Genomic DNA, 27278 nt, shown 5'->3' with positions numbered 1-27278 from the left:
CCACCGTCGACCACGAAATGCCAAAGTTATCAAAATACCGTTATTTCATCAACGTACATTTTTCTTCGTTGATGTTGGCACCAGATACAAGGTAAAAGGCATCCGACGTAGCCTTGAGCAACGAAATCTCAGCAGCAGGACGGAGTAACGCCATCACAGCACACGCATATGCTTGAAAAGAGATGGTCTCGCCCAAAGGCGACCACGCTTACGACACTGACAGCAGACTTCCCTGAGGAAAAACCCCTACAGATTTAGTAGGGGGTACCAGCTGGCCATTGACAGCAATCGAAAAAAAAATTAGAAAAGGCCGTGAATGAGTCAGTTGCGAGCCCACCGGCTTCACCCGCAACAGAAAGCCACACGACCGCCTCAAAAAAAAAAAAAAAAAAAAAAAAAAAAAAAAAAAAAAAAAAAAAAAAAAAAAGCAGAGCACTACGAACAAAAGTAACAGGGGCCACGGATTTGACATCACGGCAGTCAGCTCCCGAAGTCAGAATAGTACGGCCAGAAATACAACTTCGATGGTCAATAACTACGCTCCTGGAAATGGAAAAAAGAACACATTGACACCGGTGTGTCCGACCCACCATACTTGCTCCGGACACTGCGAGAGGGCTGTACAAGCAATGATCACACGCACGGCACAGCGGACACACCAGGAACCGCGGTGTTGGCCGTCGAATGGCGCTAGCTGCGCAGCATTTGTGCACCGCCGCCGTCAGTGTCAGCCAGTTTGCCGTGGCATACGGAGCTCCATCGCAGTCTTTAACACTGGTAGCATGCCGCGACAGCGTGGACGTGAACCGTATGTGCAGTTGACGGACTTTGAGCGAGGGCGTATAGTGGGGATGCGGGAGGCCGGGTGGACGTACCGCCGAATTGCTCAACACGTGGGGCGTGAGGTCTCCACAGTACATCGATGTTGTCGCCAGTGGTCGGCGGAAGGTGCACGTGCCCGTCGACCTGGGACCGGACCGCAGCGACGCACGGATGCACGCCAAGACCGTAAGATCCTACGCAGTGCCGTAGGGGACCGCACCGCCACTTCCCAGCAAATTAGGGACACTGTTGCTCCTGGGGTATCGGCGAGGACCTTTCGCAACCGTCTCCATGAAGCTGGGCTACGGTCCCGTACACCGTTAGGCCGTCTTCCGCTCACGCCCCAACATCGTGCAGCCCGCCTCCAGTGGTGTCGCGACAGGCGTGAATGGAGGGACGAATGGAGACGTGTCGTCTTCAGCGATGAGAGTCGCTTCTGCCTTCGTGCCAATGATGGTCGTATGCGTGTTTGGCGCCGTGGAGGTGAGCGCCACAATCAGGACTGCATAAGACCGAGGCACACAGGGCCAACACCCGGCATCATGGTGTGGGGAGCGATCTCCTACACTGGCCGTACACCACTGGTGATCGTCGAGGGGACACTGAATAGTGCACGGTACATCCAAACCGTCATCGAACCCATCGCTCTACCATTCCTAGACCGGCAAGGGAACTTGCTGTTCCAACAGGACAATGCACGTCCGCATGTATCCCGTGCCACCCAATGTGCTCTAGAAGGTGTAAGTCAACTACCCTGGCCAGCAAGATCTCCGGATCTGTCCCCCATCGAGCATGTTTGGGACTGGATGAAGCGTCGTCTCACGCGGTCTGCACGTCCAGCACGAACGCTGGTCCAACTGAGGCGCCAGGTGGAAATGGCATGGCAAGCCGTTCCACAGGACTACATCCAGCATCTCTACAATCGTCTCCATGGGAGAATAGCAGCCTGCATTGCTGCGAAAGGTGGATATACACTGTACTAGTGCCGACATTGTGCATGCTCTGTTGCCTGTGTCTATGTGCCTGTGGTTCTGTCAGTGTGATCATGTGATGTATCTGACCCCAGGAATGTGTCAATAAAGTTTCCCCTTCCTGGGACAATGAATTCACGGTGTTCTTATTTCAATTTCCAGGAGTGTACTTTTCCAGCAGTGCTGACAGCCGGGTATTCACCACTCTTATGATAAAAACTGAATTACGTAATCAGGCTACATTTTAGGAATTAACACAATTTTGCAAGATTTAAATAGATCGGGCACAAACCTCCTCCTAAAACGGCGTTCGAAACCAACGTAAAAGTAGTACTCAAAACAACTTGGGCACGCCATCCAACCATGACGTCTTACGAAAAGGCGTTCTGACAGAAAGGTCGTAGACATCATCATATTGAAAAACATTTAAAACCGCAGTATTATGAGCAGATGCAAGTCTATGATCCCGAGCCCGAACAAACATATCGGATGACATATAGACAGGAAAGTGTACCTCAAGCACCCCAACATCGAATTGACCTACAGCATGCTATATTTCCTTCGTGCCGTCACAACACTGTCGTCGCCGATATGAGAGTCATGATGTATGGACGTCGGCAATAAACTTGCTGTCGCATTACATGATACAGAAAAGTCAATTCATCCGCTTCAAGGGAATGTGGTAGGATCGATATTTAATGTTTCAATTGGACGCTGCTTCAGCCGTAAAAATTTCATCTTAACACGCCTCACGTCTACAATCTCTAAGGTAGCCCGATAAGCTCTTTCGTAATGAAAAGGTAAGAGAGAGTAATAAATTCTTGTATCCTCCGAAATCCACGCGCTCTATCAGCGCGGAATCTTATCAACGTTTGTCTGACCCTCGGCTCAGCTGTTTAACCCGCCATTCCAAAATGGTAGAATATTGCGCATTTGAACGGAGGCTACGGCCACAAACTTCCCGGATCATCACATCAATTAGAGAGGTCTCCTCCAAGTGCACCACATCTAGCATCCGAGGGGATCGAAACAGTTTCACCGACTGTGGTCTAAAGTAACAGTCACTGGACAGTAGTCCGTGAATCTGGGGAGCGAGGAAGTGACTTTGACAGACAAAATGCTATCGTGCATCCAAGAAGATAAAGAAAATCTGTCAAATCTACTGCTAGAAGTAGCAGTATAGTAGTTAAGTTTGACATATCCAAAATTCTTGCAGTGTTAAGGAACGAACTGAATCTTGCTATTTACAACATAAATTAAAATTTGGAGACTGATCTACAGGGCGTAGTATACTCTTAAAATATTGACCTATTAAAATACTCTGCGAACTTTTAATCGACCTCTTCCTTATTAAATCGGGAAAGATGCAAAGTGCATGCGGTACCGAACGGTGCATAAAGGAGAATTCCGCAGTCAGATGGAGTAAAGTACATTCTGTTCCTCTACCATTATCAAGAACTTCAATCTGTTCAATGGGAGTGCCCTCCCTATAAAACAGGGCATTCCCCATGGAATATTTGGGAGCCACATTAAACGCAGTACAAAAGCAAGAGAATAATAATGAGCAAATGGAACTTCCTGCAGGAATACGACATCCGCAGAGGAATCATTGAAAACGTGACCCAACTAAGGGAGCCGCAGTTCCGATTTCACCCGATTAACATTCAAAGGACGAAACGTATAAGCCTGCTTGTTTTTACAAGAGAAAACAAAATTTGTTCTGCTGATCAGCTTAATTACGTCATTAATATGCGTCAAGGTCCATTTCCAAGCCTACTGACGAGCCGAGGGTATGGGACTTGTATTCTGCCTCTGGAATCCTTATGGTTCCTCTTTTTACGAACTACCTGTCGCTCAAATTGGACCAGATACTTACAGTCACTACATGACAATATACCGTGTGCAGTCATGGACGTAGATAGTTCTTGAACATTAACCAAAGTAGGAGCCAAAAAAGAGCCTCAAAAGGTAACTCCTCAGGATGGGGTACTTGAATTTCTGATCGTCAAACAAGAGAGGTTGCCGGCCGCGGTGGCCGTGCGGTTCTAGGCGCTGCAGTCCGGAACCGTGGGACTGCTACGGTCGCAGGTTCGAATCCAGCCTCGGGCATGGATGTGTGTCATGTCCTCTGGTTACTTAGGTTTCAGTTGTTCTAAGTTCTTGGGGACTGATGACCTAAGATGTTAAGTCCCATAGTGCTCAGAGCCATTTCAACCAAGAGAGGATCAGGCATCCACAATATCTGGGTCGAACAATAGCTGGCCATTAATCGCCTCCAAGGGAGTAACAAAAATAGTTCGTTGTGACGTTAACTGAATGGGTGACTTAAATGGAACAGAAAAACTTTGGGGTGTCACAGTTTCCTGCTGGTGAATCACTGGAACACCAGGAGGCTCAAAGACTTCTCCACCCATAGGTGGCTACGGATGAGCTACCTCGATCCCAGGATGAACGTTAGATACCTTAGCAGGTGTCTTCGCACCACCGACCCTATCAGCAGTGTAAGATTCAGCGCAACAAAACAGATCAACCGACAAATTTACTTCAAGTCACAGATTGTGAGGAGTAGACGTATCTGACTCCTCACCATTCTGTTAACGGCTGCTTTCATTTTGCACTGCGGACACTTCTGGCTTGACGTTAACAGTTTCAGGACCGTGCTGCGATGCTAATGGCGGAAAGTAGGGAGCAGATGTTCCATTGTTCCTGGGGAAGACGTGACACCAGCCTCGCAAGCAGTCGAAACCAGATCACTTGACGTCAATTTTCGGCGCTGTTCAAGTGAGCCCAAGACGTCAGGCGAATCGTACCTCACTTAACAACTGCAAGTAAGTACTCACTTAGCAAACTGAAAATAGCTACGCTGTACACACGTGTGCACAGTGAAGTTATTTAGTCTACACACATTAGAGAAGTGTACAGGAAATGCTGGGAAGGAACAGCTTATCGGTAAACTGAAAAGCGAGCAGTGGGCTACATTGCCTTTCCCGGAAGATCACTACAGTTGGGCACATAACGTCTAAGAATCTGTTTCCCCTCTAGCAGTGTAGAACAACGCGTAGAGATTAACCTAGTTTCTGTCGATATACGTTTCTTCTTTTAGTATTATTAGTAACCCATATGTACATTCGTGTATCAACGTATTGTGTGTAAAAGAAACACAGCGTCTACAGTGATTCGCAAAGGTACGTGTGGAGAGTCTGTGTTACTTTATAATACATGTAAGTAGGCTGTTTATGTTTTCTTATTGGCAACGTTACGTAGCACTCTGTATGGAAATCACTGGCTGTGCAGTGTGCAGTCTGTGGCTAGTTTGCATTGTTGTCTGCCATTGTAGTGTTGGGCAGCTGGATGTGAACAGCGCGTAGCGTTGAGCAGTTGGAGGTGAGCCGCCAGCAGAGGTGGATGTGGGGAGAGAAATGGCGGAGTTTTGAAATTTGTAAGACTGGATGTCATGAACTGCTATGTATATTATGATTTTTCAACACTATTAAGGCAAATTCATTGTTTGTTCTCTATTAAAATCTTTCATTTGCTAACTATGCCTATCAGTAGTTAGTGCCTTCCATAGTTTGAATCTTTTATTTAGCTGGCAGTAGTGGCACTCGCTGTATTGCAGTAGTTCGAGTAACGAAGATTTTTGGTGAGGTAAGTGATTTGTGAAAAGTATAGGTTAATGTTAGTCTGGGCCATTCTTTTGTAGGGATTATTGAAAGTCAGATTGCGTTGCTCTAAAAATATTGTGTGTCAGTTTAAGCACAGTCTTGTATAATTGTTCTAAGGGGATGTTTCATATGGCGACGTAGGCAGGATACCTCACTGTAATCTTCTGATATTTTCTTGTAGTTTGTGTAATTAGTGTAGCTATTGTTTATTGCTAGCGCGTAATTGTAGAGAGAATTTCCTTTGTAGTTATAGTTTTTCATTGTTGTACAGTAAAACAGTTGTGGCATGCATGTAGATTTGCACGAAGTATTGTGCAGCTGCACTTGCAATTAACGAGATATTATTTTCAGTGCTATGTTAATGTGTTCTCTTATTTTTGCTCTTCAAATTTTTTTTCTGTGTTGTCGAGTGAAATATTGTGACAATAATGGCGTGTGAAAAACGTAATACTAGGCTCCAAAGTAAACTGAGAAAGGACAGTGAAGACGAAAGCAGTGTGCTAGCGCCACCATGTAATGAATTAACTAATGTTCAAAGTAGTAATTTGGTAATTGTGCATAGGGAAATGTAGCGGGCTGCAAATAATGGTGTAGGCAGTGAAACAATTAGTGAACAGGGAAGCATTATCGATCGATCGGTCGGCTACAGCTCGCCTCAGGACTCCGAAATGACAGGACACAATATTGCAAATACTGTAGATTCAGGTTTTGCGTCCTCACCGTTTTCTCAAATAAGTCAAGACACATTTTCTGCCTGTGAAAATGTGAATGTTGCCGGTGCAAATTCACTGCCGAAAAGCACTGAGGAACATGTTTCAGACATCAGTGCATTGTTATTGCAGTTAATGCAACAAATGGGACAAAGGCTACAAAAGTTAGACACAACGCTTGAACAAAATCAGAAACAAATGGAACAAAAGCTTCAAAAGTTAGACGCAATGGAACAAAATCTTCTGAAGTTAGACACCACGCTTGAACAAACACGTGACGGTTTAACTACTGAGTTACATAAAATCCAAGCGAAATGTCAAAAAGTCTGTAATGACGTAAAAACACAAATTTGTGAGCATTTCCAACCTATTTTTTCGTGGCATGAAAATGCATTACAGAATCACGAAGCAGCCATTATCTAATGAAAGATTTTAATAGAGAACAAACAATGAATTTATCTTAATAGTGTTGAAAAATCATAATATACATAGCAGTTCATGTGTCTTGACTTATTTGAGAAAACGGTGAGGACGCAAAACCTGAATCTACAGTATTTGCAATATTGTGTCCTGTCATTTCGGAATCCTGAGGCGAGCTGTAGCCGACCGATCGATCGATAATGCCTCCCTGTTCACTAATTGTTTCACTGCCTACACCATTATTTGCAGCCCGCTCCATTTCCCTATGCACAATTACCAAATTACTACTTTGAACATTAGTTAATTCATTACATGGTGGCGCTAGCACACTGCTTTCGTCTTCACTGTCATTTCTCAGTTTACTTTGGAGCCTAGTATTACGTTTTTCACACACCATTATTGTCACAATATTTCACTCGACAACACAGAAAAAAAATTTGAAGAGCAAAAATAAGAGAACACATTAACATAGCACTGAAAATAATATCTCGTTAATTGCAAGTGCAGCTGCGCAATACTTCGTGCAAATCTACATGCATGCCACAACTGTTTTACTGTACAACAATGAAAAACTATAACTACAAAGGAAATTCTCTCTACAATTACGCGCTAGCAATAAACAATAGCTACACTAATTACACAAACTACAAGAAAATATCAGAAGATTACGGTGAGGTATCCTGCCTGGGTCGCCATATGAAACATCCCCTTAGAACAATTATACAAGACTGTGCTTAAACTGACACACAATATTTTTAGCGCAACGCAATCTGACTTTCAATAATCCCTACAAAAGAATGGCCCAGACTAACATTAACGTATACTTTTCACAAATCACTTACCTCACCAAAAATCTTCGTTACTCGAACTACTGCAATACAGCGAGTGCCACTACTGCCAGCTAAATAAAAGATTCAAACTATGGAAGGCACTAACTACTGGTAGGCATAGTTAGCAAATGAAAGATTTTAATAGAGAACAAACAATGAATTTACCTTAATAGTGTTGAAAAATCATAATATACATAGCAGTTCATGACATCCAGTCTTACAAATTTCAAAACTCCGCCATTTCTCTCCCCACATCCACCTCTGCTGGCGGCTCACCTCCAACTGCTCAACGCTACGCGCTGTTCACATCCAGCTGCCCAACACTATAATGGCAGACAACAATGCAAACTTGCCACAGACTGCACACACCACAGCCAGTGATTTTCATACAGAGCGCTACGTAACGTTGCCAATAAGAAAACATAAACAGCCTACTTACAAACATTATGTAGTTGCTTCTTGTGACGTAATGGAGTACATACAGTGGGGAAGCACCTGCTCTTCTTTAAGGTAGTAAACCTATGAAGGAAGGGTAAAAACAGAGTGCAACGATCTACCTTCCCCAGCGTATCTACCCCCCACACATTCCCGGCATTTCCACCGTATTAAACTCCCAGAGCACAGTTTATCCCTTTACACGATTCTACTGCACAGAGACGTGCCACACATACAAGGTGTTCGAAAGTTCCAGATACAGAGTTTTAGAACTTGTAGAGGGGACGAGTACAAAATATCTGAACAGGAAATGATCTAATAACTCTGCAGATCATCATCTGTTGATGTATCTCTGTACAGGGTGATTCCGTGATGGTGTTAGAAACTTTATATCGTGATGGAGAAGGGTAAATGAGTCAATTTCAGGTAAGAGACCTTGTACCTGAAACGAACGAGTCGAAAGTTGTTGGTAAAAACCGATCTGATACTCCTGACTGTGGAGAACACGTACTGATACTGTTGTTGCTAAGATAGTAGGTCGAACAGCTTTCAGATGTGATAGTATGAACCAAAGTAATGAAAAAAATGTCCAGTATACATGGGTTCTAAAATGTACACCTGAGGAGCTGAGAGTACTCTTCATCTTCGCTACTGTCAAACACGTCTCCTCTGTTAAATAAGTGCTCATACTCGTAGTTCTCAAGCTGTGATTTTGAGAGCCCATGTTTAGTGGACATTTTCTCTTGTTTTGGAGCATACTACCACTACTGAAAGTGGTCTAGCTTACAATCTTAGCAACATTACCAGTACATGTGTTCAGCTGTCAGAGGTATCAGAACGATCTTGGCTTATAACTTTCGACTCGTTCGGTCCGGTACAGGGAACCTTACCTCCAATGGTACATTCATCTTTTTCCGTCATCCTATAAAGTTTGTAACATCATCACGGAATCACCTTGTACATACAACCATTTACAGGCGCCGGTGCTTATAGCTTCGCCGCTCTATAGCGTCATTGGATGACGTTTTCAGTCAGTCTGCACTCACTCCTCTCTACAAGTCCTAGACGTTTGGGAACTGAATTTCCGAACGCCATGTGTTTAATATTTCTTTTTAACCTGATTCATACAAACGTTGATTTTATACCGTTAGAACAATATTTTTAATAACTGTGATATATTTGTCACCTGCAATGTGAGAATTGTAAGACCTAAGGAAATATGAATAACCCCTTTTCTTGCAAGAAATATGTTGTTCTTTAATTTTGCACTGGGAAACGTTTCCGCTAGATACGGCGGTTTTCAAATTATTCAAGGAAAACATAAAATGTGACTTTTAAGTGACCACATCCCCGCCCCCACCACGACCCTCACGAACCATCGGTCAGGAATTTTGTTGTTGATGGCTCTCCCTCCTAGCACTATACAAAAATGCGTGACTAAACGTCTTTTTTCCTCAGTAGAACGTTTAGTTTCTTCTTTGGCTGAAATATTTAGCGCGGCCGCTGGCCTGCGGCCCACATTAACGTGTAGCCTATGCGAAGAGCCGGAGGTGGGCCCACTCGCTGCTGTCGAACTCCCGAACGTCCGTACGTGACGTAAAGAGTGTCCTTATAGTTCGCACAAAGCTAGTTATTGGTACGAATTAGTGCACGTTGAGCGTAAATCATATAAATTACAGCAGAGCGCGATATATCAGATCAGAAAGCTCAACGAGGGTATTATTTTAATATACGTATCGACTTTGGAAGTGGTGTATTTAATTAGTTGACGATTGGAGAAAGAATTTATAACGACTTTTCACACTAAGTATGATAACATTTACACTAATCAGACAACAGCTAAGCCACAAATAAGCCACGACCTCAATCACGAAAGTCACAAAACGCAGAGGATTTTCACACCAAATTATAAACAGGCTCCGCACTTTGAAATCATATGACGACAGAATCTGCTAAACTCGTTGTATTCATGAGATATGTACGTGAGTGTAATTTATACATCGGACTGTTATGTAATACGACTTGCCACACTCGCTATGTTAGATTAAAGTGGACGATAACAGCAAATCTTTGCCGCACATATAAGCTATTATCTCCCTAATGTAAACTATTGGAGATATTTGCTCATGCAACATACCTGACAATAACCAAAATCGACAGCTATGCTTTTCTAGTGAAGCGCTTTGCTGAAGACTAAAATTATCAGTAACTGAGGCAAATTGTGATATGGCTTTGCTGCCCTCATCGTATATTTTGGAAAAGGACGTAAGAACAACAGAATTCCAATTACGGCAAACAAGTCAGCATAAAATATACCGTAATTCTTCGTTATCCATTCGATATTAATGTAAATTATGTTATGTCTGCATGGAAATAAGTGTGAAAGTGCGCTGCTATGGTGGCCTTGACATGTGCTTTTAGTTCATCCACACCATTTTTATCATAATATTCACTGCAGTCCTCAAATAGCGTGATAACGGTACAGTTTTTTCAACGAATCTGAATGCTGTTAAAATATTCCGCTCTCCTTTATTCCATAAAATGACTAGCCGTAAACCACTTTGCTTTATAGTGATTTATTTGGGGAACTCTGAAGATATCCCCTACCCATTGTTCAGTCTGCGGAGATATTAAGATGTGGGAACATTTTCGTAGTTGACATGTTCTGTAATAAAAAGTTTCCAAGAACTGTTCGAAAATTGCAAATGATGCGTATTTATGGCTCCGCATTGTGTAGTGGTGAAATCTATTGCGTCCATCAGATACAACAGATGACGCAACAGATGTATACGTCATCATCACGCCGTCCTTGTCGACAAATATGATAAACTGAATGTAAAAACTGTTAGTAAAATCTGTATTTTTAAGCAGCTGATATGAGACTACTTACGACATTTAAACATGCTGGCAGTGCATACCATACCCATCTCGAGTAAGGAATTTACAGTTATTCCGTAAATATTATTTATGTACGTGTTTTGTTTCAGAGAATAAAGAAATTCATCTTGAATCAGCGAACGATCATGAACGCCAGAAATGTGTTCAGCTCCCTGAATTGACTGTTAACATGGACAACATGGAGGTTCGTAGAGACACTGGCTGGTTGTCGGACACGATCTGTAGGCGTCTTGTGAGATGCACGTAATTTAACAGGTTTGTCTGTAGTTACAGTGTAGTCAGATGACCGATCCACTCCCTCCACGTTCTCATGTTGTCGCAGTTGATGTTCTGCGTCCCAGCTCTGAGGTTATTTGGTAGGTTGTTAGTAACTAAAATCTGTTTGCTAATCTGGCACATTTTAAATAACACAGGTTTTCCGCAGTACACAATTTTTTAAATGCATGTTTCTCAACCGTTTAACTTTCTCTCGTATTTATGTAAAATTAATCTCGTTTCACCTAACAAACCCTGTTACGGAATTCTGCTCTGTCCTTTGGTCCCAACTTCTATATCTTGTTTCTTATTTCTGTATTGTGACCGTTATCATCTTAGTATCCGTGATATTTATTCTCTGAATGTCGACACTTTTTTGGCTTGTGTGTTTCGTTCGGTAAGTACAAAGCGAGTGTTATTATAAACAGTTATTTGCAATAAAATGTGTACATTTGTCTTTGATAATGTATGTCGCAACAACATTGCGATATGTTGTAGAGAGTGCGACCCACAATAAAATAAAAGCAATGTAATAGCTGCCGCTTCGCCCATTCCTCTGCATTCTTCCGTATGAAATGGCAGTGGAGATTAACCTAATGTCTACGTGTTGTGTTGTGGAACTGTGATATCTGTAGCAAAAAGCTTTTAACATTCTATGTTCAAGTAAACAGTGACACAGTCTATAACTTTTGTGTTTGCTACTTATCTTTATTCGTAAACACTACATATTAATCAGTATTATTAAAGATGGAATATCGTCAAGGATTACTGATGTAGGCAATAACCTGTGAAAAATATGCGGAAGTTCATTGCTGAAACATAGTAAATTTCTAAACATTGGTGTACAGCTCAAGTCAGTGAAAAATTCTCGCTCACATTTGAGCCTATTTTAACAGATAAACGATTTCAGAACTACAGTCATAATCAGTAACGAAATCTTAAGGAAAACTCCGTACACTTAAGTGTTACACATGCCAATAATGAGTTCGGTTTAATAATTATCTTCCTGTAAGCCGATCTTTTTATTTTTCATGTTTTTCTTATTCTCTCAGTAGTCTTTTTTAAGTCATGTCTCTTCTGACTGGTTCGATGGGGCTCGCCACAGATTTCTATCCTGTGTACGTCTCAGAGTAGCAACTGACAGCAGCGTCCTCAATTATTTGCTGGATGTATTCCGATCTCTCTCTTCCTCTTCAACTTGAACCCTCTACACCCCCTTTAGTACCATGGATGCTATTCTCTGATGTCTTAATAGATGTCCTATGATCTAGGCCCTTCTCTATCTCAGTGATATCCATACGTTTCTATCCTCGCCGATTCGGCGGAGAATCTTCTCATGCCTTACTTTGCCAGTCCACCTTATTTTCAACATTCTTGTGTAGTACAGCATCTCAAATGTTTCAACTCTCTTCTGTTCAGGTTTTCCCTATCATAGAATGCTGCGTCCTAAGCGTACATTCTCAGAAATTTCTTCCTCAAATTAAGGCCTACGTTTGATACTAGTTGTCTCTTGCCAGGAATGCTTTTTGCCATAGTCTACTTTTTGCGTTCTCCTTAATCGGTCCGTCATGGGTTATTTTGCTGCCTAGGTAACAGAGCTACTTAACTTTGTACGCTTCGTTATTCCCAAGCCTGGTGAAAAGTGCCTCACGGTTCTCATTCCTGCTAGTTCACATTCTTTTCGTCTTTCTTCGATGTATTCTCAGTACATGTTCTGTAATAATTAGATTGTTCACTCCGTTCAACAGGTCCTGAAATTCTTCTTCACATTTACTGATACCCATGTCGTGAAAGAATCTCACCATTCATTTCTTTTATTTGCCTAATTACTTCTTCGATGTATCTATTCACCAGTAGGAGCGAAAAATTTGCCTTACATATTTTTTAATCTGAGAAGTTGGTTCTTGATCTTTCATTCTTACTGTCCCGTATCGGTTGTTGTGTACGTTTTATGTTACTCGTATGGTAGTGGTTATTCTAATAAGTTCCAGTAAATTAAAACTGGATGCAGACTGTCAATTTTTAAGCAAATTGGGATATCAGGGTCATCATTGTCCTCCAAAGATGAAAGCGTCTGCATTTCAAAATTATAAATATCGAAAGTTATGTTGTAAATGCTACTTGCATAATGCATGCCTTAAGACTTACTGACACTTGGATAGAAAATTTTACACACATGTAAATGGGTGGTGGTTGTAGATTACTCCACGCTATGGAGAACAGTAGTTAAAATGCTGATACTGAATAGAGAAAAGATACTCACTTTCTTTTGAAATTCATTTTATGTAGTACTGATGTTTCAAACTGAGGAAGCTTTGTTAAGCATGAAATCTAAAGATAGCTAACGTTACAAGTATGACTGTCGCACTGTAAGAGCACTGAACCAGAAGTGATATTCGAATGTTCTGACTCAATGAGGAGCATTGACTAAAAATATTAAATTGTGTATTCTAGTATCAAACCGTATTACGCATTACCAGCAAATAAACAAATCGATTCTTGTGTGCTTTCTGGGACGGGAGGTTTTGCCTCGTAGTTCGACGTTAACTCTTATTAACACTGCAACATATTCCTTGGGGTAATACCTATTCCAATTTAGCAATACATTCCTGTAATGAACGTATCACTAAATTAACTTTACCGTGCTAGTATAGCAAGAAGAGAAGCTTTAACAAAAGCAAACAGGAAGACGCCATGATTCCAATGAAATCCCAAGGAAGAGGAAGCGTAACATCTTTCTAATAACAACTGATAAAACATTTTCGCTAGTATAACTACTGAAACAAACCCCTATCTAGACTGTAACGTTACTGCAATATCAGTATGTAAGTTGCTAAGTTGATCATAACAAAGACTTATTTTCGTTATATTTCAAAGGTAGAAGTTCTTTTACACATACATCTGGACCCTGCACGAGTTCTCGCAGTTGATATCTTACCAAAAAATAGTGACAATGTAATCATCACAAAACAACAAGCTACGAAGTATCTTGTAAAAAGACAAACAATAACTGCTGAGTTTTTTGTGAATGGAGATTTTTCCTAAGACATAAAGAGAAAGCCGGTGTAAAATAATACCTGCAAGAAAATCTTCCTTCCATCCTCCAACATTGCATACTATGTCCATACCAAATAAGAATCTAGAATTGAAAATAAAGAATGCTACAACAGCATTAACTGTAAATGGGTGAAAAGCCATCCTGCCGGGTCCTTCTGAGATGGATAATTACTGTAGTTTAATTTTTCACTGGGACAAAGCTGAACATTCAGGTGGTTGTCAGGCGAATGTCGGAAATTCATATCGTCTCCCGATAATCCCCAACAAGGAACTCCTCAACCCCACACGCAGCCTACAGGGGTATATGAAAAATTACAAAGATTCGTCTATAACAGCATGGGCTGTGAATTGAAGATGTGTAAAGAAATAGATGCACTAATATTTAGTTTTCTGGACCGGTGTATGTTGCGTAGAACAGTGTCGTTTCTCATTATAGACGTAATACGTAAATGGTCAAATGTATGTGACACAAATCTTTATCAGTGTTAGAAATATGTTTCCTGTACCACGTTTGTATACTGAATGACAGGGTGAATTATTTTTAGACTGCTGGAATTTTCAGCTGCATATATGCGAATAACTGTCTGGACATTAACATTTTTGTAGTCAGTTTAGTTCTATTAGAATGATCACAAGTGGTATCTTGCAGTGACTTCCCGCATTTAATACTTTTTTGGAAGAGATTCGAAGTTGCTGTGGATACTTCCTTCATCTGCCGAGTCAGCACAGCCATTGGCAGAGTGTTTATTTTTCGATTTAACTCGCTGTAGTTAGAATGATATTAGATCTCTAGAACTGAAAAAAAACACACGTTTAAATCAGGAGATCGTCTTATTTCGTCACCCTTAGAATCTGTTCAGATTACACAACTGGCCACGCCATACAAAATAGATTTATGCGTCATGAAAGAAAGCGAAAACATCCTGAATGTGAAAAAAATGTAAAAAAGGAACTTATAAATTCTGTAGAAGAAAGGAAAGTAAGATAGATTCAGACCAGAGGAGGGGTACGAACAGCAGGGAGTCGGGAAACAAAGAGAATGTTTCATGAGGTAGGAACACGGGTCTGGACTTTTAGCACATATCAGTATTCTCCAGAGTACGTCGCATCCGCGACGGCTACAGTCGAATTTTAAACGAAAGTAAATGGACAGAAGAGGGCTCGAAGTGTTGTACACGCGAAAAGTCTTTGAAATACAGGACTTTGTTTTACATCAGTGTTACAGAGTTTATTGCGGGCGTGCAACAGTTATTTTGTTTAAAAAGGAATTTATTTCACATATATTTGTCCAGAAGTGCAGAGTGAGATAAATACAATTCTGATCAAGTAACAGATCATGAACCGTCAATTTAAGATATAAGGAAACGAAATAGTAACTGCATTGTTGAAAATTTTTCAACTGTCGAAACCCAATCTTAGTCTAAGCCTAGTGTTACTGTTCAGGTGAGTTTGGCGTCGTATTCATGTTAAAGGAGTCGGTATGGGTGTGAAATATTCCAAGCCAAGATATTTGTGGTTAGTTTGTAACACTACCACGTGTCTCATATGTTCTTCATACGACTATCAATGTTTTCTACTTTTCTTTTACTAACAAATGTGAAGTAATTTCGTAAAAGAATTTGTTTTAATTACTGGAATTTAATTATGGCTTCCGTATAACTTTATAGTTGTTAGGGTAAGCTTACAGGTAGTGCAAGAAATTTAACGACAGGGTAGGAAAACCGGGGAAGATACTATTCTGGTTTCAGCAGAGGCTAAGCAACCAAAGGAAACGGTGACCACGTGAAATGAGTGCACGCCAAGCAGTTGAATCAACAGAGTCGTGACTAGCGAAGAGCATAGTCAGTTAATTATCAGTTATTAGTCAGCGAAAGCTGTATTGTAGAAGTCTAGATATTATGCATTATGGTAAGAAGCAATGTCTTTAGAGCAGCATAGCTAAAGCAAACCTTAGAAATTACTGTATGTCTGTGTTACAACAAGAAAACGTACTAAGCTCCATGGTTCGTTGCCAGGTGTTGCACTAACTAGACAAACTATAATTTCCAGCGTTGTGGGAGCTGTCAAGCGACTAAAAGCAGTTGGTATTTACGAGGGAGTACAAAAAAAAGAAAAAAAAAGAAAAAACTTATTTATTTTTTAAAGCTATATACTTCAAATTGTTTCCAAACTAGAAATGGCTGACAGCTCCTCCCTCCTTTATCTTCTTGACTTATTCAGTTTTGTCAAATCGATGTCCTTTCATGCCCTTTTTCATGTGTGGAAATAAGAAAAAGTTGCACGTAGCCAGGTCAGGCGAGTAATGTGCGTGGGGCAGCGGAACCGTTCCATTGTTAGCCGAAAACTGTGTGGCAGAGCTGGCTGTGTGTGCAGGTGCGTTTTCGTGCTGCAAGGACCTGTGCCCTGTCTGCCACAAAGCGGGTCTTTTTTGACGAATTTTCCCCATAGCGTCAACTTGGTAAGCTGTTTTCAACATTAAAACAGTTTCAGCAGCATTTTAGTTAGTAGAAAACAGAATATCAGCGCTGCACGTTGTTCACTTAAGCTTGTCAACATAAGAAGCTAAACAAGAACAAAACAACGCTGGCAAAAATAGTCACTACAGATGAACAGACTAAGCCAGTCGGAGTGTCTCATCACTTCCAGGTAAATTAACCACTAATTTTTGTGTATGCATGGACCAAAATTTTATTTTGCAGTAGCTACCAACTGATGTCAATTGTTGTTCAGCCATTGACTAAACTATTTCAACTCACCTGTGACATGTTCCTGAGCCTCATTCTCAGATCTAAACTTCAGTATTGAAACAATATTCTTGTAAAAAGTATAAGATATTTTATTAAATTGCCGTATAAAACTTATGTAATACAAAACTATTTTCTTTTCCAACAAAGTGAATGGTAGTAACTAATTTCGGGCGCATTAGTCATCTAAAAGGAGACACTTGCTTTTATTGCTATTTGAAAATAATTTATTTATTTAATATCTCTAGTAACGTATGTAAACAGGCCTACGAAATTCGTGAATTGTTGTAAAACATCTTACATGTTATGCAGCTTTCGCTTTCCTTTTGTCCAGGACGTATTTAAGGTCGCTGCTAGCGGCGTTGTTTCCAGCCTTGCTGTGTTCAATTTCTGATTATTGTTTTGTGCATTATCTTGATTATTATCAAGTGTATTATCTTGTAAGTGAATGTGTGAAAGGATGATAAATAAACGGCGCGTTTTAATACGAAGAAATGAATCTTCGTTTGAGGTCCGCTGGTAGTGTTGCTAAATTGGTTGATGGTATTATTTTGTTGAATGAATACTTCCCTTAAATTACGTGAGTAGCAGAATAAATGGCTCCTCTGTTGTTACAGTAAGTTATTTTTTTATCAGATCCTGCCGAGGAAACGAAAGATAAATGATAGTTAATGTATTAGTAGTATCGGCGACCGTCTTTAACTGCTACAAATGCTGTATACAACATGTTTCTCGTGTGAAGTCAAAGTAAACCAATGTTCTTTTGTATTTATTTGATACTATATCTTCGATATTATCATTTAAAGACTGGAAAAGTTGTATCGAATTGCTACCTATTGCCTTAATCAATACAAAAGTACCATTTTTTTCTTGTCCATACATGAAAACATTTGGCACATGATCCAAAACTTCTTTTAAAGTCGTAAAAGCTATATGTACTATCATAAAATCAAATATAAAGAGGACATACAGGTCTTCTTCGAATAATAGGTTCAACATTAATAATAACCGGCATCTAATTGGAAATATGACATAAAGACAAAGCTACATATAAAACAAAAAAAGGGAATAAAACTTGTACCGTGTGATAACAGTGTTATGGCGCCATTAGATGTACATTTAGCAGACATTCTACAATTACACTGCACTGACATTCTGATGTTCCTCAGATCCTGCGTAAGGTACTGGTATCTTCTGGAATGCGTAAGATATCAGATTCCACGATACGTGTTTTAGCTGAAATAAGGAAGTTAAACGGACTGCATCTTGACTTGAAACAGTTTATAATTATAAATAATGTAAAATTACCGTTATAAAACATATTCCTGACAACGGAGTTACACAACAGTAACCAACTAAATATTTTTGAGGCGTTAACTTAGATACATAACTTTCACCAAGGTGTAGATGAGTCCTACAGTAATCTCTGTAGGTAGGTTTTTATAGTAATGCTCCTGTAAAATTTATTCTTATGAAAGATTTTATTTCATTTTCAATGGTGGGGGCGAAAGATTTACCTGTCTGTATTGCGTACAAATTAGTTTGAAACACTATGTTTTCTATGTTTCATCAAAAAACTCACAACATAAGTCCTTCAGCTTTAGGTTCAGTTTGTTCTTTATCTCTGCAACCACATGACTTTTTCCAGTAAATGAAGTCGATGGGTCAACACTTATTTCTTGGCCGTAGTTTGCAGTGTCTGTTGATGTAACAGCGAATGGCACCAGATTCTTTCACTTGTCTCGTCACATTCGCTGTTATTCTCAGAATCACAACTGATCGACACGTGACTGTAAATAAAATTAGAAGCTGCACTATCCGTAGCAAATATTGGGTCACTGTCAGCACTGACACCACTGTCAACTCTGTTGTCACTAAAAGGAATTTCATCGAGTAATGTTCGGTAACTTTCCTTCTCTGTTATTCTCTTTTTGTGAGACATACTGGATAGAGAAGAAAATATACTGGATGGAGAAGAAGTGCGGTGTGTAGCCCCACTAACGACACAGAATCCATCTATGAAGTACAGACAATTCCATTCGAATGAAAAGTAATATTCCTTGTAGATTTATGGAAAGTCGACACATGCATGTAAAGGACTACTTACCATAAATAATCGTATAAAGAAGAGCTACAGAGAGAAATGCACGAAAATTCAATGAACAGGACCAACATATTACGAAATAACAGCTCATGTTGTAAATACGTGCCGGCCGGTATGGCCGAGCGGTTCTAGGCGCTTCAGTCTGGAACCGAGCGACCGCTACGGTCGCAGGTTCGAATCCTGCCTCGGGCATGGATGTGTGTGGTGTCCTTAGGTTAGTTAGGTTTAAGTAGTTCTAAGTTCTAGGGAACTGATGACCTTAGAAGTTAAGTCCCATAGTGCTCAGAGCCATTTGAACCATTTTTTTTGTAAATACGTGGCAAAAGCACTGTGTTTACCTTGCCATCTGCTGAAACTTACGTCAATAATTAGTTGGTTAGTTGAGAGCACTACCGCCCCTGAGCGGTAAATAATGTGGTTAGCTACAGTGAACACCGCCCTCTGAAAGTATCTACATATGTCCGCCCATCAAAGAGTTAAAAGGACTTCAGAAATAACGCTGAATAAGATTAAAGCCTTTAAAGCGTACGATTTATGGATATAAGCTACAGGGGAAGATTGGTAATATAAATACCTATACAACATACAATTTCGGGACGTATTGAGTGGAGGGTAGGTAGGTGGTTAGTGTTTAACGTCCCGTCGACAACGAGGTCATTAGAGACCATCGGTGAATTTTATTACGCACTGAATGAGACCGACCACATAATAAAATTCGCCGACACGGAAGTTCTGGCTGTAGAGAAGCACTATCACACGTGCTTGTTTAGAGAAGCTGTAGAAATACAAAAACACGCGAACAGTTTCAACAAGAAAGAGGAAAGCCTTAAGGTGAACGGATCCTGGCTCCCCGTACTGCAGCGAACGACCGTCGCAGGTAGCAAGAGAAGAACCGCACCGGAAATGACCGCGAAGAAGCGCTCGGACGTTGGCGCGCCAGGTACATATTAGTCTGCGGCCGCGAGCTCGGCTCCAGTTCACCACCGGCAACGGAGGGTGAAGCTTTGACAATGCCAGCCACTCGTGCTGGCGAAACTTCAGAAAAATCATTAGATGAACGTCGGCCGAAGAACCCGAGACAGAAGCCAATAGGCAGTTTGTCACCATTGATTGTCGACTCAGAAGGCAAAGTCCGAATTAACCAATTGGAAATTTCGAGTACTTAAAATTTACACCATCTGATCAAAATGATTCGGACACCAATTAGTGCCACGCGGGATAGCCGTGCGGTCTCTGGCGCGTGGCTTTCCCCGTCGGAGGTTCGAATCCACCTCCGGGAATGTGTGTGTGTGTGTGTGTTGTCCTTAGCGTAAGTTAGTTTAATTAGTGTTTAAGCCTAGGTACCGATGGCCTCAGTAGTTTTGTCCCATAGGACCTTACTACAAATATAGAAAACTTCCAAACACCTATTAGTGGGGCTGAGTCCACTCTTCGCTTTTATGACGGCAATAATGTTTCTGGGGGCACTTTAACTGAGGTATGTGAATGTCTGTGAAGGAATATCAGCCCATTCTTGTTTGAGAGTCGAAACCAAAGAAGGTAGTGGTGATGATGAGCCCTTGGTTGGGGACCGAAGTGGCCGCTCTAACTCATCCCAAAGTAGTTCGATTAATCAGTGCAATCCTTTTCAGGACTGTTGCTGCCCAATGAACATAACATCATAGATGCTCCGTTATGGGAGGGTGCATTGAAATGCTGGTACGGTATTCTTCTCCGATCGGTTACCCTACTGTAGGTGCTAGATCAATTTCTAAAATATGTTCATATCCTACTCTATTTAGTGTTCTGTTGAGCGCAACAAGAGGACCACACTCTAACCACGAACAAACTCCCCATGCCGTAATCTTGTACGTCTTTGTTGGCACTACACATGGTTGTAGGTAGCTTTGCCCAAGCATCCATCAAACCCAAACATGTCCATCGCACTGACACGGTATACATAAAGCGCGATTCATCACTCCAAATCACTCATTTCCAGTTACGCACTATCCTGTGGCCTCGATATCTACATTACTTCAAGCGTCGCTAACCCTGATTGTAAAATTGTATAGATTTTGAGGAGGATGCTCGGCCATTGTCACCCATTATTCTCAACTCTTTACGCACGGACATTGTGATAGCTGGGCTTCGTTCCTTCGCAGTTACATTGCACAGTCACACAGTCAACAGTCGACTACGGTAGCTTTAGGAGGGCTGAAATGTCCTTAATGGATTCGTTACTCAGGCGACATTTAGTGATGAGTGAACATTTGAAATCACGGAGCTCTCCTCACCGATCGACTCTGCTGTTATTGCTTCTCTATGGACAACACAATACTTCCTTTTCTACTGGCAGGACGCCACTCGTGACAGCTCGTTCGGAATTTCTCATTTTGTAGTAGTGTACCGATACTTCTGATCAGATTGAGTAAAGAGGTGAGGAGATTAGGAAGTGGAACAACCGATTACCCTGTACGTGAGCGACATGAGGTGTACCTATTGATCAAAATCAGTTCCAATCTAGATGACCGTGCTCTCATTCAAAGCATATTCAAATGGTAAGTTCACGTTGTTGTTGTTGTGGTCTTCAGTCCTGAGACTGGTTTGATGCAGCTCTCCATGCTACTCTATCCTGTGCAAACTTCTTCATCTCCCAGTACCTACTGCAACTACATCCTTCTGAATCTGTTTAGTGTATTCATTTCATGGTCGCCCTCTACGATTTTTACCCCCCACGCTGCCCTCCAGTACTAAATTGGTGATCCCTTGATGCCTCAGAACATGTCCAACCAACCGATCCCTTCTTCTAGTCAAGTTGTGCCACAAACTTCTCTTCTCCCCAATTCTATTCAATACCTCCTCATTAGTTACATGATCTACCCATCTAATCCTCAGCACTCTTCTGTAGCACCACATGCCGAAAGTTTCTATTCTCTTCTTGTCCAAACTAGTTATCGTCCATGTTTCACTTCCATAAATGACTACGCTCCATACAATAGTTTCAGAAACGACTTCCTGACACTTAAATCTGTACTCGATGTTAACAAATTTCTCTTCTTCCGAAACGCTTTCCTTGCCATTTCGAGTCTACATTTTATATCCTCTCTACTTCGACCATCATCAGCTATTTTGCTCCCCAAACAGCAAAACTCCTTTACTAATTTAAGTGTCTAATTTCCTAATCTAATTCCCTCAGCATCACCCGACTTAATTCGACTACATTCCATTATCCTCGTTTTGCTTTTGTCGATGTTCATCTTATACCCTCCTTTCATGACACTGTCCATTCCTTTCAACTGCTCTTCCAAGTCCTTTGCTGTCTCTGACAGAATTACAATGTAATCGGCGAACATCAATTTTTTATTTCTTCTCCATGGATTTTAATGCCTACTCCGAATTTTACTTTTGTTTCCTTCATTGCTTGCTCAATATACAGATTGAATAACATCGGGGAGAGGCTAGAACCCTGTCTCACTCCCTTCCCAACCACTGCTTCCCTTTCATGTCCCTCGACTCTTATAACTGCCATCTGCTTTCTGTACAAATTGTAAATAGCCTATCGCTCCCTGTGTTTTACACCTGCCACCTTCAGAATTTGAGAGTATTGCTGTCAACATTGTCAAAAGCTTTCTCTAAGTCTACAAATGCTGGAAACGTAGGTTTGCCTTTCCTTAATCTAGGATTAGTATTGCCTCACGTGTTCCAATATTTCTACGGAATCCAGACTGATCTTGCCTGTGGTCATCTTCTACCAGTTTTGCCATTCGTCTGTAAAGAATTCGCGTTAGTATTTTGCATCCGTGACTTATTAAAGTGATAGTTTGGTAATTTTCACATCTGTCAGCACCTGCTTTCTTAGGGCGTACCTGCCTGCACGTTGCTGCGACGAGGCGGATACGAGTCCACCTGGCGACTTGCGGTCGGGTATTATTGAGAGTAAAGTCCATGCTGGCTGCAACGTAGATTGTTGCATTCTGTCGAAACGCCTATGTTATTCTTAATTAACGCGAATGAGGCAGGAGACCGGTTTTGTAAACCTAGATCAGTTAATGTCTGAGAAACCTGCAGATCATGATGACGCCATGTTAAGACGCTTACGTAGTCGCATTCGGAGAACCGTGCTTCAAATCTCCCTATGACCATCCAGATTCAGATTGTGGCTTCCATAAATCACTTAAAGCGAGTACCGAAATGGTCCCATCAAATGTGGAACAGGTGAGATCCTCCTCCAACATCACAGGTTGCGTTACATGTCTAATGACCTTACTATAGACGCTACGGTAAACTCTAATCTTCCCCCTCTTATTTTCGCTTGGAGCAGCTCTTCTCTGAGTGCAGGAAAAAAAAAAGAAAGGAAAAATAAAACTGAAGTGCCTCCACAACCAATACGTAAGAAATGAAGTGAATGAATATAGAAATGAGAGCAAGAAGAAAATAATGTACGGTGGAAAAACTATTTCGAAAGACACATTAGATTATGCGGTAATTTCCTGTTTAAATTAATGTTGATAGTCTTGAGGGGTAATGTTTCTTAGGTGGTCACTGTGCGTTTCTGTTACTCAGAGCCTTTACTCTTAACTCAGATAAACGTCTTCCTGTCAAGCAACTTTGCGTCGAAAACAGCTGTGGAAGCAACTGCTCTACTTTCAGTAATGGTACTGATTCTGGACACTTTGTAGAGTCGCATTGAATATTGCATTCTGAAGAGTATTTTTATGGAAACATACGTAAAAAGTTATTAAAAATTTTCAGTGAACGCTTCCTTTTACCTGATGTTTGAAAATTCGAATTGAAATCTATTAAAAATTGTGAATTAATTTCAGTTAAAAATCAAACAAAATTCTCACAACGGAACAATTTCAAAAAGTCACAAATTATCTGGTACAAAAATGATTGCAATGATTCTGGCTATTTTGTGGGATATCCTTTTGATTTAATCGCTGCCTTATATCGGTGCACCATCAAGTGTATCAAATATCACAGATCTTCTTATTTGGCTATTCTGGACCATGAACTGATAGTGCCCTCTATCAAATCCCTTTTGTTACTTAGATTTTCATCTTGAGAACTTCTCAATCAGATTGAGGACGCTACTGTTGCATAGCGAAGTCGGCAAACTAATGTGTCGGTCACCAAATCATTTCTTGTCGATTCTAACACTGTGACATGACACATTGCCTTACTAGAAGGTGCACTAATGCTTGCTATCTTGAATCAGTTCACGCATAGTGAGCAGCAGTTTGAACACTAAGACATATTATGGGTATTTTCTGGCATTAATATTGCCCTATAATATTTTTAGAGGCACACTGCCACGTCTTGCCATGCAGCACCACACCGTTATACTCATAGGATGCTTCATAACGGCAGTGGTACACGCAAGCAACAAGTCCTATCCTGGTCGAAGGCAAATATACTTAATTCTATTTCTTCCAAAAATGCATATCTCAGTTTCACCACTCCAAGACATACTAGCCCCGTTGTCTTGTATACACTCCACGTGTGCTAAAGCCCATTACATCGTTAATGCATCTGCATTTTGTTGAGATAAGACTTCTTTGCCCCCCCCCATGAACAATGGACCTTGCCGTTGGTGGGGAGGCTTGCGTGCCTCAGCGATACAGATAGCCGTACCGTAGGTACAACCACAACGGAGGGGTATCTGTTGAGAGGCCAGACAAATGTGTGGTTCCTGAAGAGGGGCAGCAGCCTTTTCAGTTGTTGCAAGGGCAACAGTCTGGATGATTGACTGATCTGGCCTTGTAACAATAACCAAAACGGCCTTGCTGTGCTGGTACTGCGAACGGCTGAAAGCAAGGGGAAACTAAGGCCGTAATTTTTCCCGAGGGCATGCAGCTTTACTGTATGATTAAATGATGATGGCGTCCTCTTGGGTAAAATATTCCGGAGGTAAAATAGTCCCCCATTCGGATCTCCGGGCGGGGACTACTCAAGAGGATGTCGTTATCAGGAGAAAGAAAACTGGCGTTCTACGGATCGGAGCGTGGAATGTCAGATCCCTTAATCGGGCACGTAGGTTAGAAAATTTAAAAAGGGAAATGGATAGGTTAAAGTTAGATATTGTGGGAATTAGTGAAGTTCGGTGGCAGGAGGAACAAGACTTATGGTCAGGTGACTACAGGGTTATAAACACAAAGTCAAATAGGGGTAATGCAGGAGTAGGTTTAATAATGAATAGGAAAATAGGAATTCGGGTAAGCTACTACAAACAGCATAGTGAACGCATTATTGTGGCCAAGATAGATACGAAGCCCACACCTACTACAGTAGTACAAGTTTATATGCCAACTAGCTCTGCAGATGACGAAGAAATTGAAGAAATGTATGATGAAATAAAAGAAATTACTCAGATAGTGAAGGGAGACGAAAATTTAATAGTCATGGGTGACTGGAATTCGAGTGTAGGAAAAGGGGGAAAGGGAAACGTAATAGGTGAATATGGATTGGGGCTAAGAAATGAAAGAGGAAGCCGCCTGATAGAATTTTGCACAGAGCACAACTTAATCATAGCTAACACTTGGTTTAAGAATCATGATAGAAGGTTGTATACATGGAAGAACCCTGGAGATACTAAAAGGTATCAGATAGATTATATAATGGTAAGACAGAGATTTAGGAACCAGGTTTTAAATTGTAAGACATTTCCAGGGGCAGATGTGGACTCTGACAACAATCTATTGGTTATGACCTGTAGATTAAAACTGAAGAAACTGCAAAAGGGTGGGAATTTAAGGAGATGGGACCTGGATAAACTGAAAGAACCAGAGGTTGTATAGAGTTTCAGGGAGAGCATAAGGGAACAATTGAAAGGAATGGGGGAAAGATATACAGTAGAAGAAGAATGGGTGGCTCTGAGGGATGAAGTAGTGAAGGCAGCAGACGATCAAGTAGGTAAAAAGAAGAGGGTTAGTAGAAATCCTTGGGTAACAGAAGAAATATTGAATTTAATTGATGAAAGGAGAAAATATAAACATGCAGTAAATGAAGCAGGCAAAAAGGAATACAAACGTCTCAAAAATGAGATCGACAAGAAGTGCAAAATGGCTAAGCAGGGATGGCTAGAGGACAAATGTAAGGATGTAGAGGCTCATCTCACTAGGGGTAAGATAGATACTGCCTACAGGAAAATTAAAGAGACCTTTGGAGATAAGAGAACCACATGTATGAACATCAAGAGCTCAGATGGAAACCCAGTTCTAAGCAATGAAGGGAAAGCAGAAAGGTGGAAGGCGTATATAGAGGGTCTATACAAGGGCGATGCACTTGAGGACAATATTATGGAAATGGAAGAGGATGTAGATGAAGATGAAATGGGAGATACGATACTGCGTGAAGAGTTTGACAGAGCACTGAAGGACCTGAGTCGAAACAAGGCCCCCGGAGTAGACAACATTCCATTGGAACTACTGACGGCCTTGGGAGAGCCAGTCCTGACAAAACTCTACCATCTGGTGAGCAAGATGTATGAAACAGGCGAAATACCCTCAGACTTCAAGAAGAATATAATAATTCCAATCCCAAAGAAAGCAGGTGTTGACAGATGTGAAAATTACCGAACTATCAGTTTAATAAGCCACAGCTGCAAAGTACTAACACGAATTCTTTACAGACGAATGGAAAAACTAGTAGAAGCTGACCTCGGGGAAGATCAGTTTGGATTCCGTAGAAATACTGGAACACGTGAGGCAATACTGATCTTACGACTTATCTTAGAAGAAAGATTAAGGAAAGGCAAACCTACGTTTCTAGCATTAGTAGACTTAGAGAAAGCTTTTGACAATGTTGACTGGAATACTCTCTTTCAAATTCTAAAGATGGCAGGGGTAAAATACAGGGAGCGAAAGACTATTTACAACTTGTACAGAAACCAGATGGCAGTTATAAGAGTTGAGGGACATGAAAGGGAAGCAGTGGTTGGGAAGGGAGTAAGACAGGGTTGTAGCCTCTCCCCGATGTTATTCAATCTCTATATTGAGCAAGCAGTAAAGGAAACAAAAGAAAAATTTGGAGTAGGTATTAAAATCCATGGAGAAGAAATAAAAACTTTGAGGTTCGCCGATGACATTGTAATGCTGTCAGAGACAGCAAAGGACTTGGAAGAGCAGTTGAACGGAATGGATGGTGTCTTGAAGGAAGGATATAAGATGAACATCAACAAAAGCAAAACGAGGATAATGGAATGTAGTCGAGTTAAGTCGGGTGATGCTGAGGGTATTAGATTAGGAAATGAGAGGCTTAAAGTAGTAAAGGAGTTCTGCTATTTGGGGTGCAAAATAACTGATGATGGACGAAGTAGAGAGGATATAAAATGTAGACTGGCAATGGCAAGGAAGGCGTTTCTGAAGAAGAGAAATTTGTTAACATCGA

The sequence above is a fragment of the Schistocerca americana genome, chromosome 7 (assembly GCF_021461395.2).
Source record: "Schistocerca americana isolate TAMUIC-IGC-003095 chromosome 7, iqSchAmer2.1, whole genome shotgun sequence".
NCBI classification, from domain to species: Eukaryota; Metazoa; Arthropoda; class Insecta; order Orthoptera; family Acrididae; genus Schistocerca; species Schistocerca americana.
Note: the sequence above shows the minus strand (reverse complement) of the source record.